The sequence below is a fragment of the Mastomys coucha genome, unplaced genomic scaffold (assembly GCF_008632895.1).
Source record: "Mastomys coucha isolate ucsf_1 unplaced genomic scaffold, UCSF_Mcou_1 pScaffold21, whole genome shotgun sequence".
NCBI classification, from domain to species: Eukaryota; Metazoa; Chordata; class Mammalia; order Rodentia; family Muridae; genus Mastomys; species Mastomys coucha.
This window is the reverse complement of record NW_022196904.1, coordinates 102,377,634-102,387,943: the sequence shown is the minus strand read 5'-3', so window position 1 is coordinate 102,387,943 and position 10,310 is coordinate 102,377,634. Positions and strand designations below refer to the sequence as shown.

The 10,310-nt window shown below is 41.6% G+C and overlaps 1 protein-coding gene across 5 annotated transcripts in view; it reads right to left on the bottom strand.

The window, feature by feature from the left end:
- The window catches only part of Far1 (fatty acyl-CoA reductase 1), a 62,902-nt gene extending 54,402 nt beyond the window's left edge, over window positions 1-8,500 (bottom strand). For 2 of the 5 annotated variants that reach the window (XM_031387952.1, XM_031387953.1), the window contains exon 1: window positions 7,415-7,556. The gene's annotated coding sequence lies outside the window, so the exon portion shown is untranslated. Of the gene's footprint in view, window positions 1-7,112; window positions 7,276-7,323; window positions 7,557-8,390 lie in introns of those variants that run through there. The other 3 variants (XM_031387956.1, XM_031387954.1, XM_031387955.1) reach the window with 3 other exon arrangements.
- Window positions 8,501-10,310: the final 1,810 nt, after the last annotated feature.

Here is a 10,310-nt window from a genome sequence, read left to right as displayed (position 1 = left end):
CAGAAAAAAAAAACAAGTTCTTTTTCTTCCACAAACCTTGTTTAAGAGTAAGTTAAAGAATTTTCTTCTGCTATAAGTAAAATAAAAGATATTTATGCATTCTACTATATTCCACTTTCTGTTCATTCAAGCAGACACTGCCCTACATCATGTATACAAAAACACTATACGTGCACCTATTCCAAAATCTTTTGTAGTTACTTCTATACTATTGAACGGCTATGGCTAAAAATGGTGGCATTTACCTGTACTCCCGGCAGAAAGTTGGTTAGTCAAGTCAGTACAGCCCATGTAAGAAGATCCACCTCAAAACAACAGTTAAACAAAAAACCTGGCTATGGCTTACTTTTCCCCAAGAATCCAATTGAGTAATCGGTCTACTTTTTAACTGGTGTTTGCATAAGCTTCAATTTTTATAATTACTATTAAGTCACTTACTTGTTAAAGGTAATCATAATATATAAAATAGAATAGAGTTGAGTTTTCACAATGTTTTCTGTCTAACATTAAAGAATAAATTATTAGCTAAGACTATATAATATAGTTCTTGGATGGACAGAGCACTTACCTAGCATAAAGAAAGCCCTGGTTTCAATTTCTAGCACTGCACAAAGGGGTAAGGGATACAAGCCAGGATCCACAGACCTCTTACTAAGCTTTCAAAGGAAAGTTGGGGAACCACTGAGCTACAGCTAGAGCTTAGGTCCTGAACATTTTAAGAAGCCACTTAAGTTATACTAAAAATTACATGTAGTATAAAGAGACAAGACAAGTCTTTATGAAGATGCTCAGAGAGGTTCATAACCCTTAGAATGCCTGCATTCTAGGAAATAAGTTATTCTTAGAGTACTTCAGAAGAAGCCATGGTATAAATTCCTTCAACTCAAAGATATCTCATGAATGTTTATGCCCACACTTCTAAGAATTCCATGAAATGCAATAAACTATATATTTCAAAATTCTAAGTTTCTGAAGTAGTTAACACACGTGTATGTACACAAGAGGTATAATTTAAAGGCTCCAAGTGATTTATACCTAAAAGGTGGTGGCACACATCCACTAATACTTTAGCCAAAGTGCATCGATTATTACATGTTGGCATACAATATTTATAAGATACTGGCACTTTTTAATGGAATGTGCCAAATAATTCACCAGGGACAATGATACATTCACAAAACATTGTGTCTTGATTTTTAGTAAAACAAATGGCTTTTTCCAAGAACTGATACAAGATCTTCACTATGCACATAGTATCTTTTTTGGGTATAAAAGATATATTTTATTCTGTAAAGCCAAAGTTAGATTTTTATCTGTATGCATAAATATGTGTAAGTTCCTCTACCACACCACCTATTAAATTCCTCCTTTCTCAACCTATCAAAATTCTACTTAATTTCAAAATAGTTCAATTCATTACCGCTTGTAGTGCACAGTCCAGTTTTACTACACTGTTTCTAGTACACATATTTAGGCTACCTTCTAACACTCTACCTGCCCCAGGGCACCTTACTATATCTGATTTCTCTTGCACAATACAGTAGAAAGCAGAGTTTCAAAGTACATTTATATGAAAAAATTTCCATTCCACTTCGATTAACATGTCTATTAGGCTGTATGCTAATTTTTTTATTTCTTTAATTTGCTTCAAAATTGTGGGGAAAGTGAACAGAGGTACAAGCTATGAAGCAATATGGACAAAAACACTGATAACTTTTAAAGCTGGTGAATAATAGAAGGATTCCTAAAGTCGGGTCTATGAGTTTTCTCCTTTGTACATTTGTTAAAAATAGAGCTGATTTGGTTTTGCTAAACACATTTATTTAGGCAAAGATACTTTTTAATGAAACTCCTCTGTCTGTCTGTCTGTCTCTCTCTCTCTCTCTCTCTCTCTCTCTCTCTCTCTGTCTCTCTCTCTCTGTCTCTCTCTCTCTGTCTCTCTCTCTCTCTCTCTCTCTCTCACACACACACACACACACACACACACACACACACGGCACACACAGCACACAGACACACACTGCCCCCAGACAAATCTATCTGGAAACTTACTATGTAGACTAGACTGACCTTGTACTTACAGAGACCCACCTGCCTCTGCCTCCCAAGGGCTGAGATCTGGCACTTTATTGCTCTTATTATTTGTGGTCCTGGGGACTGAACTCTAGGCCTCACACATGCTAAGTACTTTTTCTGCCACTAAGCTTCAAAGCTAGATTTTCAACAGCTTTTAAAAAATTATATATACTTTACCAACATGTTTTTATTAGCTCAGATAAGAGATGACATTTATCTATTTCTTTACTAACAATTTAATGAGTATCTGCTATCTAAGATAGCCTCTCTCAGTAAATGTAAGATAACAAAAGGAACTCATCCTTTATAATAATAAAGAACACAACCGTATCCTTAGGAATCCATGACAAAAATGACAGGAGAAAAGAAAGAGAGATAAAAAGGGGAAATGAGGTAAAAAAGCAATAATCATTTTTAATGTTCTCCCTGCCACTGTGAAAGATGAAGAAACTAAAGCCCAGAGAGAGGAAGTTACTTGCCTACAGTTAAACATAAAATTGCTGACAAGGCCAAAATTAAAACTCAAACCTACTGATTCAAAGTTTGATGTGGGGGCTGGTGAGATGGCTCAGTGGGGAAGAGCACCGACTGCTCTTCGGAAGGTCATGAGTTCAAATCCCAGCAACCACATGGTGGCTCACAACCACCCGTAATGAGATCTGATGCCGTCTTCTGGTGCGTCTGAAGACAGCTACAGTGTACTTAACATATAATAAATAAATAAATAAATCTTTAAAAAAAAAGTTTGATGTGAATATTCTATATTATGACACATTATCTACACTGTATTAGCTCAAGAGAATGTGCAATAATTTAAAGAAAAGTAAATGAATGTTAAATTAAAAGGGGGAGGCTAGGAAGAAAATGAAGACAATAAATTCTAAAAGCATTACACATTAAAAACTACATGCCAACTCCCATACTTCCTCAATTCTCAGGTATATTTGACTTTAAGGCACAGGATCCATTTCTAGCATTTTAAAGATATACTATTAAATTTATCTTCTTTTTAAAAATACTGAAATGTAGACACATTTCTCTAAAACAGGAAAATGTAACATAATTGACCCTGTACGAAACAAACTCAGTATTATATATTTAGAAGTAGGATCCCAGGGCACAAACACCTGCAGCAGGAGTTTAGCGTGGTGGCATATACCTTTATTCTCAGCACTCAGAAAGCAAAAGCAGACTATCATTGTGAGTTCAATATCAGCCTGGTCTACCTAGAGAATTCCAAGCCAGCTAGGACAACACAGATTATGTTTCAAAGAAAGTTGGGGAGGGGGCTGAAACCTATCCTTTACGGTATTAAATAGCTACTAAATAATGGAGGCTATATGACACTTTTTTCAATTACAGATATTAATAAGTCCTTATCTTCATGAGTTTAAGAAACAAAACATGGGTTTGAGTTTTGTTTATTTTTCTCTCATACAGGCTCTTGCTATGCAACCCAGGCAGGCTTCAAACTCAGAATCCTCCTGCCTCTGCCTCCCCAGTGCTGGGATTATAAGCACATGACACCATGCCCTGCCAAAGTAAGGACTATGTCCTAGTTCTGTCACTTAGCTCTCTAACCTAAGTTCTCTGAGACTCATTCTCCTCATCTGTAAAATGCACCCTGCACATAAGAAAACAAAAGGTAATTGTGATCTACTTATTACTACTTATCTACTTACTATTAACAGTGTCCAGATAAAATCACATGTATAATTATTCCACAATCTCTACATGCCAAATGAAGGTTAAAACTAAATGGGTTTATAGTATTTCTCCCTCCGTATGAGATTGAACTCAATCTGCACTGACCCTTGGACAAATCCTCCTAGTTTGCTTGGGAAAAATTACTTGCTAAACAAAGAGCTATTTTATTGATATATTTCTCTTTGAATTGGGAATACAAGAGTGAAGAATGTGTAGTGTTTGTGTGTGCCATGTGTGTGCATTATACAAGTGTGTCTTCTACATGTGGATGCTGAGACAAAGTCTCTGACTAGACTAGACTAGCAAGCCTGCAAGCCCCAAGGCTCCCCCTGTCTCTACCTCCCCAACACTGAGATTTCAGCCATGTAATGCCCAATAGGGTGCCAGAAATCCAAACTAAGGTTTTCATGCTTGCACAGCAAACATTTTACTGAGTGAACCACCTCACCAGTCCCAGTGGTGAACTTGTAACTATTTAAATTGATCAGTTAAACTAAATGTAGTACTTTTATACTGTCTACTGAACTGAAACTCTTAGGTCCATATCAAACTCAACAAAGGGAGGAACTAAAGAAACTATGTACGGGAAGAAGGAAGGATGTAAGGCCAAAAGAAACAGTTAAAAATGACCCAGTTCTATGAGTGGTTCATGGCTTTCTTTTAACCTTAAGTTCTTTTCTTAATCTCTAAGAAAATAAATGTTCAGAAAAGTCAGGACCCTATCTCTATGATCCAAGGTGCTTTAATAACCTAATCCTTCAGATTAAGCAAATGTCATCTTTTAGGATGTACCACTTCGATTCACAACAACTCAGTCATTTCCAACATAAGAACATGCCTTCCAAAATAGCTCACATGGAGCAGATGTCAAGTAAGTCCATCTCTGCTTTCACCCCAAGCTTAGACATATATATGTAGTCCCAACTGTCCCATTTCTGTTGAATAGATGTCATCCCTTAATGATAAAAAAAAAAAATGCTCATTTTTACCTGGAATTTCTTTTTTTCAGTATAAGCATTTTAAACACTCAGATCTTCTTTAATCAAAGACTAAAACATTACAAGGGGCTCTCCAATGATCATAAATGTGACCACACCAAGCATGATTGCTGACCCATATCATGATTCACTTCATCGATCTTGACACTACATCCACATTTCTTTTTTCCTTGTTTAACTCAGTGGCTTCTTTTTAACCATCGGTTTTCTAAGTCTCTATGTCTTTCTTTCAAAAGCAGTCAACTTTAGGCTTCTCTAAACAGCATACTCTTCAGTATCTATAAAATCTTTCTAAGCAATCTTTATCCTTCTTTACTGACTTTGTTTTATTTTGTTTTGTTTTTCAAGACATTGTTTCTCTGTAACAACCCTGATTGTCCTGGACTTGTTTTGTAGATCTTTGTAGATCATGCTGGTCTCAAACTCACAGAGACCACCTCCCTCTGCCTCCAAGTGCTGGGATTAAAGGCATGTGCTGCCACCACCACCAGCAGCACCACCCAATCCCTACTCCCCACCCCCATCCCTCCTCTACTGACTTCTTTTATAACAAGTCTTTTCTGTAAGAGGCTCAGGTCTGATCTTTGGATTTTCTGGTAAATCATGAATCTCCAGCATTTACCAGTATCTGCCATCAAGCACATGCTCAATTAATGTTTACTGTCTGATTCTGTCAAATCTGACTTGCCGTGCAATAATAGCTGGTGTGACCTTAGGCAAGTTAAATCTGTCTAAACCTCTCCCTCATCTATGAAATACAATCAAATAATGATACTTGGAAAGTTCAAAACAGTTTCTGGCACAAAGTAGCAACGAATAAATTTCTAACTATCAAAAAAAAAATATTTGGGGGCATATATGCCCCATCTTCAGTCTAACTGTTCTGTTCCTTCTAGCCATCACAGGGAAGCACTATTTACCAACTAAGCTGCAGGAAGAAGCTTAACTGATGACTACATATCTAATCATTCATTCAGACAGATCTGTAGTTGGACTTAGAAACTATTTACACATGTGAGGTTTTTTGGTCCACAGTCTGCTTATACTTCGTCCAAACTACTGTAATCATTCTTGTGTCTAGTAACAACCCACATACTAACTCCTTGTGCAAATGATCCAAAATTCATCTTTTCCAAAAAACTTGCCCTTCACTTTAATAGTCTCTCTGCTTACAGGTAACTCAGCACTTGGGAACTAGATTATACTAAAGACAAAAATGTAATTACAGTAATCCATTAGCTAAAATTCTATGCTGATCTGATGAACAAGGAAACATCTATACAACTGCTCTCTTGACACTGTAACACTTCACGGGCCTTTTGTCCTATCTTCAAACAGAAATCATCTCTCCCATTTAAATTCACTGAAAATGTGATCCCCTCTTCTCTGCCTCCTAATTCTACCTGCACCCTACAAATAAAAGCTTCAAAGAGGAAAGCAGTGACAGCAACATACATATACTAATGTCTTTCTTAAGTGAAAATAATTTTAACTACGAAACTAGTCTCAAAATTGAAATCAACTGCCCAACAAGCAAAAACAAATTCCACGACATTAAAGATTTCTCATTCAGAACTGCACAACTACACTCAACACGGTATCATCTTTGTTTCTGTAAGACATCTTGCACCATTTTCATGCCATATTACCCATACCCAACCAGATAACTGACTCTTCAAATGTTGCCCTTAGCACTTTTCTTTAAGAACTAAGCAATTTCCCAATCAAAACCAAAAGAACTTAATGCCTGTAACTTCTGAGAGCTACGTTTGCGTGAGCTGTGGCAAAACAATCAAGAACAGGATAAAGGTGAGATGGCAAGATAATGATCAGCCTCAGTAAGTGGCTGAATGTTCCAAGCTGTCACCCTGAGATACTCTCTGGGAACTCTGTTCTCTCAACTCACTCCACTATTCACAAAAGATTTCCCACCCTTGAGCAAGCACACAGAAATCCTCCTTGGCTGTTCCTTGTGTTCTTTCCACGAAACCAAATAACGTCTACAGCCTCCATCCACCCCTAATCTAAAATCTCTCACTCCTCGGACACCTTCCGATTTCTGTGTGTACCTTCTCACACTCCACATGCCCTGTTCCCATTGGTCCAGAGACCTTAACCTTCAAACCCCAAACCAGTTCTCCATCTCTCAGCTGATTTCTCCGCAACGCCATCGATGTCTATTTCCCACTCCGGACCCCCGAGGGGCCTCTTCACTGGATGCCCTCTCCAGAGCATCCCCCCCCCCCCACTTCCCCATCACTTTCTTCCTCCTCAGACTCGGAATCACTCAATCCCAGGCCGCCACCCTCCTCCGTTAACTCTGGGCCCCACCGTGGTCGCCTCTGCGCGGCCTCCCCCCGCAGGCGGCACCCCTGCCTCCCGGGGTTGCAGGCCAGGGGCCTCTAGGCTCCCTCGCCGCGGCCCCGGCAGTCGAGAGGGCGGCGGCCCAGCCACGCCGCGCAGGGACAGTCCCGGCAGAGGAGGCGCCCCCGCCTCTAGGCGGCCGCGGCGGGGCGGGGGCGGGGCGGTCCGCAGGCCCCACCTCAACGCAGCCCGGCCGAGGACTCCCGCAAAACGGCGGCCGGGTGCGGAGGGGCCGCGGCCGAGCCTGAGACGGAGCCCGTGCCGCTCACCTCGACGCGGAAGCTTGGGCCTCGCTCTCCCCCTCAGCGATGGCTACGCCGCCGTCGCGCTCTCCTCACTCGCTTTCACCGCCCCCGACCGGCTGCTGAAGAGCGGACGGACAGCGGCGCGCCCATTGGCTGGAACCGCTACGGCGTCACGAGTCCCGACCGCGCCTCGGGGTCTGAGTGGTTGGCGCGGCGCCTCTTTTCCACGTCTGCTCCTGATTGGCTCTTGCTCACACTCTTCCCGGGAGAACCGCTCACCCTCCACTCTTCTTCAGCCTCCCACCCCTAAACCCCCCGGGCGGGACAGCCAATGGGGGAGCGAAGAGAGGCCGGGAAGTGGGCGGCTGGGCAGCGTGGTGGGGGAAGGCGCAGCCAATGGGCGCGCGCCGCACATCCCGGCTCAGCAGCGCCGCCCCCGGCCGCCCGCTTCCCGGAGGGTCGCGCCCCGGGCCACGCCCGGCTATCCTGGCGCGGGAGCCCAGGTACTGGGCAAGTGGCAGACGCGAGACCCCGCCCCGCAGCCATCGGGGCGAGCTTGAGCACTGCCAACGTGCACCTGGCGTGCCCCACATGGGGCCGGCTACCCTCAGCCATAGCTGAGTGTGAGGATCCTTCCTGACAACTGCCAGCTTGGTTCCTCAGAATGTGGAGCCAGCACTGTATGGACCTTCTGAAGGGCCCATAGGGAGGATTGGAGCCGGGGTCCATCCTCCCCAGGAGACTGTCAACCTAGTCCTTCCTCCTCCAAGACAATCCCGTGCAAGATGAAGGGACAGTGAGACAAGTTTTAACGTTGGAAGGTGGGGCGTGTGCTGAGGGCTAGGGTGCACGGGAACTTGCTGAGTGTCGCGAGCAAGAGGGTAGATAGGCGTAGTTAGCATAACAAGTTTTTATTTCCTTATGCTTTGGGTCATCACACAATATAAACACTCTAAATTCCTAACTATGGTCCTAAGCCTATCTCCCCAAGGCTGCTCACCTCTGCGATGTATCTTAGCTGAAGGTCAAGTCCAGTCTCAAACAGAAAGAATTTCTGATTCCAGGGACAGGATCCTGGATGAGATTCTCCAGCCACAGGGCAAATCAAAGTGGTGTCTCTCCAGATATGCAGAGCAGAGCATTGCTCTTAGTCTCTCCTTATATACCGTCCACTGGCATCATGGAGTTCTGGGGCTGTATCTTGTTATCTTTGAGTGAGTGATGTCACTGAGTTCAGGTTATCAGGTGCAGCCTGGGTGTAGTAGGCATCCTGACTATGCTATTTTTTCATGCCTAAAAGGCATTTCTTTTTAAACTATGCTCATTACAATGTACGAGCTGGGGACCTGTTTTTTTCTTGATGTGGTGGTGGTTAATGAAGATTCGTGGGGCTGTGTGCTTCATATACAATAGTTTTTGGAAAACAAAAAACAAAAAAAAAAACAAGATCTTGGTCATAATCAACACCAGCCTTTAGCTGTCATTCAAAAACTACAAACCCAGACTAGAGAGAAGACTCAATGGTTAAAAGGAGAAAATGTGAGTTCAGTCCCCAGTAACATACAGTTAGCAGTTCACAACCATCTGCCAGTAATGCCCCCTTTCGAGGCTCTATGGGCACCTGCACTCACGTGCACATACCACCCACATACAGGCACACAAATACACAAATTTAAGATAATAAAAATAATACTTAAGAACTACAAACTACTACAGGTATAAGGGATTGCCCTTTTTGTAAACTGTATGTTTTATTTACTTGACAATCTCATATGTATGTCTGTGGCATTCTAATAGATACACCCCCATTAATCATCTCACTCTACTACTTTGATGTCTTTTTAAACTCACAGAGTTTAATTACAGTTGTTTGCACAAGTGTGTTGGAAGATGTGTGTGTGTGGGGGGGTGGTAGTTACCAGAACATAGGCAACATGTTATTATTGAAACTTGGTTGGGAACTCCAAGCCAGGTTGGGTCACTTGTCCTCAAAGCAATTAAAAGTCACTAATAATGGAGAGCAGAATAAAGAGATTTATTCAACATAGCCACATTGGGAGGAGGGACAAGGAGATCCAGTGAACTGCACACATACACACAACACACACAGTCTGTCTTCAGTATACTGACAAGAGATTAAAGTTTAAATAAAGGGCCAAGGAGATCCACATCTATGCAGTCACAGTCAATGTGTTATCTCACTCACCATTGTCCCATCATTGTCTCATCCCATAACTTGGTCTGGTACATTGTTAAAACTCTGTGAAATCTCTTTCTAGAAAACTAGTTCCCTCTCTGGCTGCCCTCTTCCCCCCACCCCACCCCCCAGCATGAGATTTCTAGGGAAATTCCCATTTCTTTAAGGTCCTTTGTTTCTGTAGTCTGATTGAGAAAAACAAGTATCTCTTTAGAATAGCTTCAGGGTAGACTATGTGGTGCTAGGTGATTTCCTTTGGGGGCTTGGGGGCTTGTTTTGTTTTCCATCCCTGTTGGTAGTATAAAAGCACTCACAATACTGTACTTCATCCCACAAATCTTGTTTACTTTCCTCTGTCAGAAGCTTTACCTCTGTAGATCACTAACAGACTGCTTAGTTATGAGGCTTTACAAAAACAAAATTATCACAACAGAAAATAGCTATAAGATTTTATAAAACCACAACAGTACATCTGTTTGAAAATAAAGTAATTGCATATAGATTTACAAATATCTAATACCTGTCAATCTTTAAAAGGCTTGCATAACTTAAGAAGTATCACATAGAGCCAGAAACAATTAATATCACAGCACTGAAGAATATAGAATCTACTTCTAAAGCAAAATTTAAAATCTCTAATTTAGTAGGATAGGTCTATAGGCCTTGACAATCAAATCCTTAAATATCTTACAAAATTAGGAAACAATACTCATTCCTACCAAT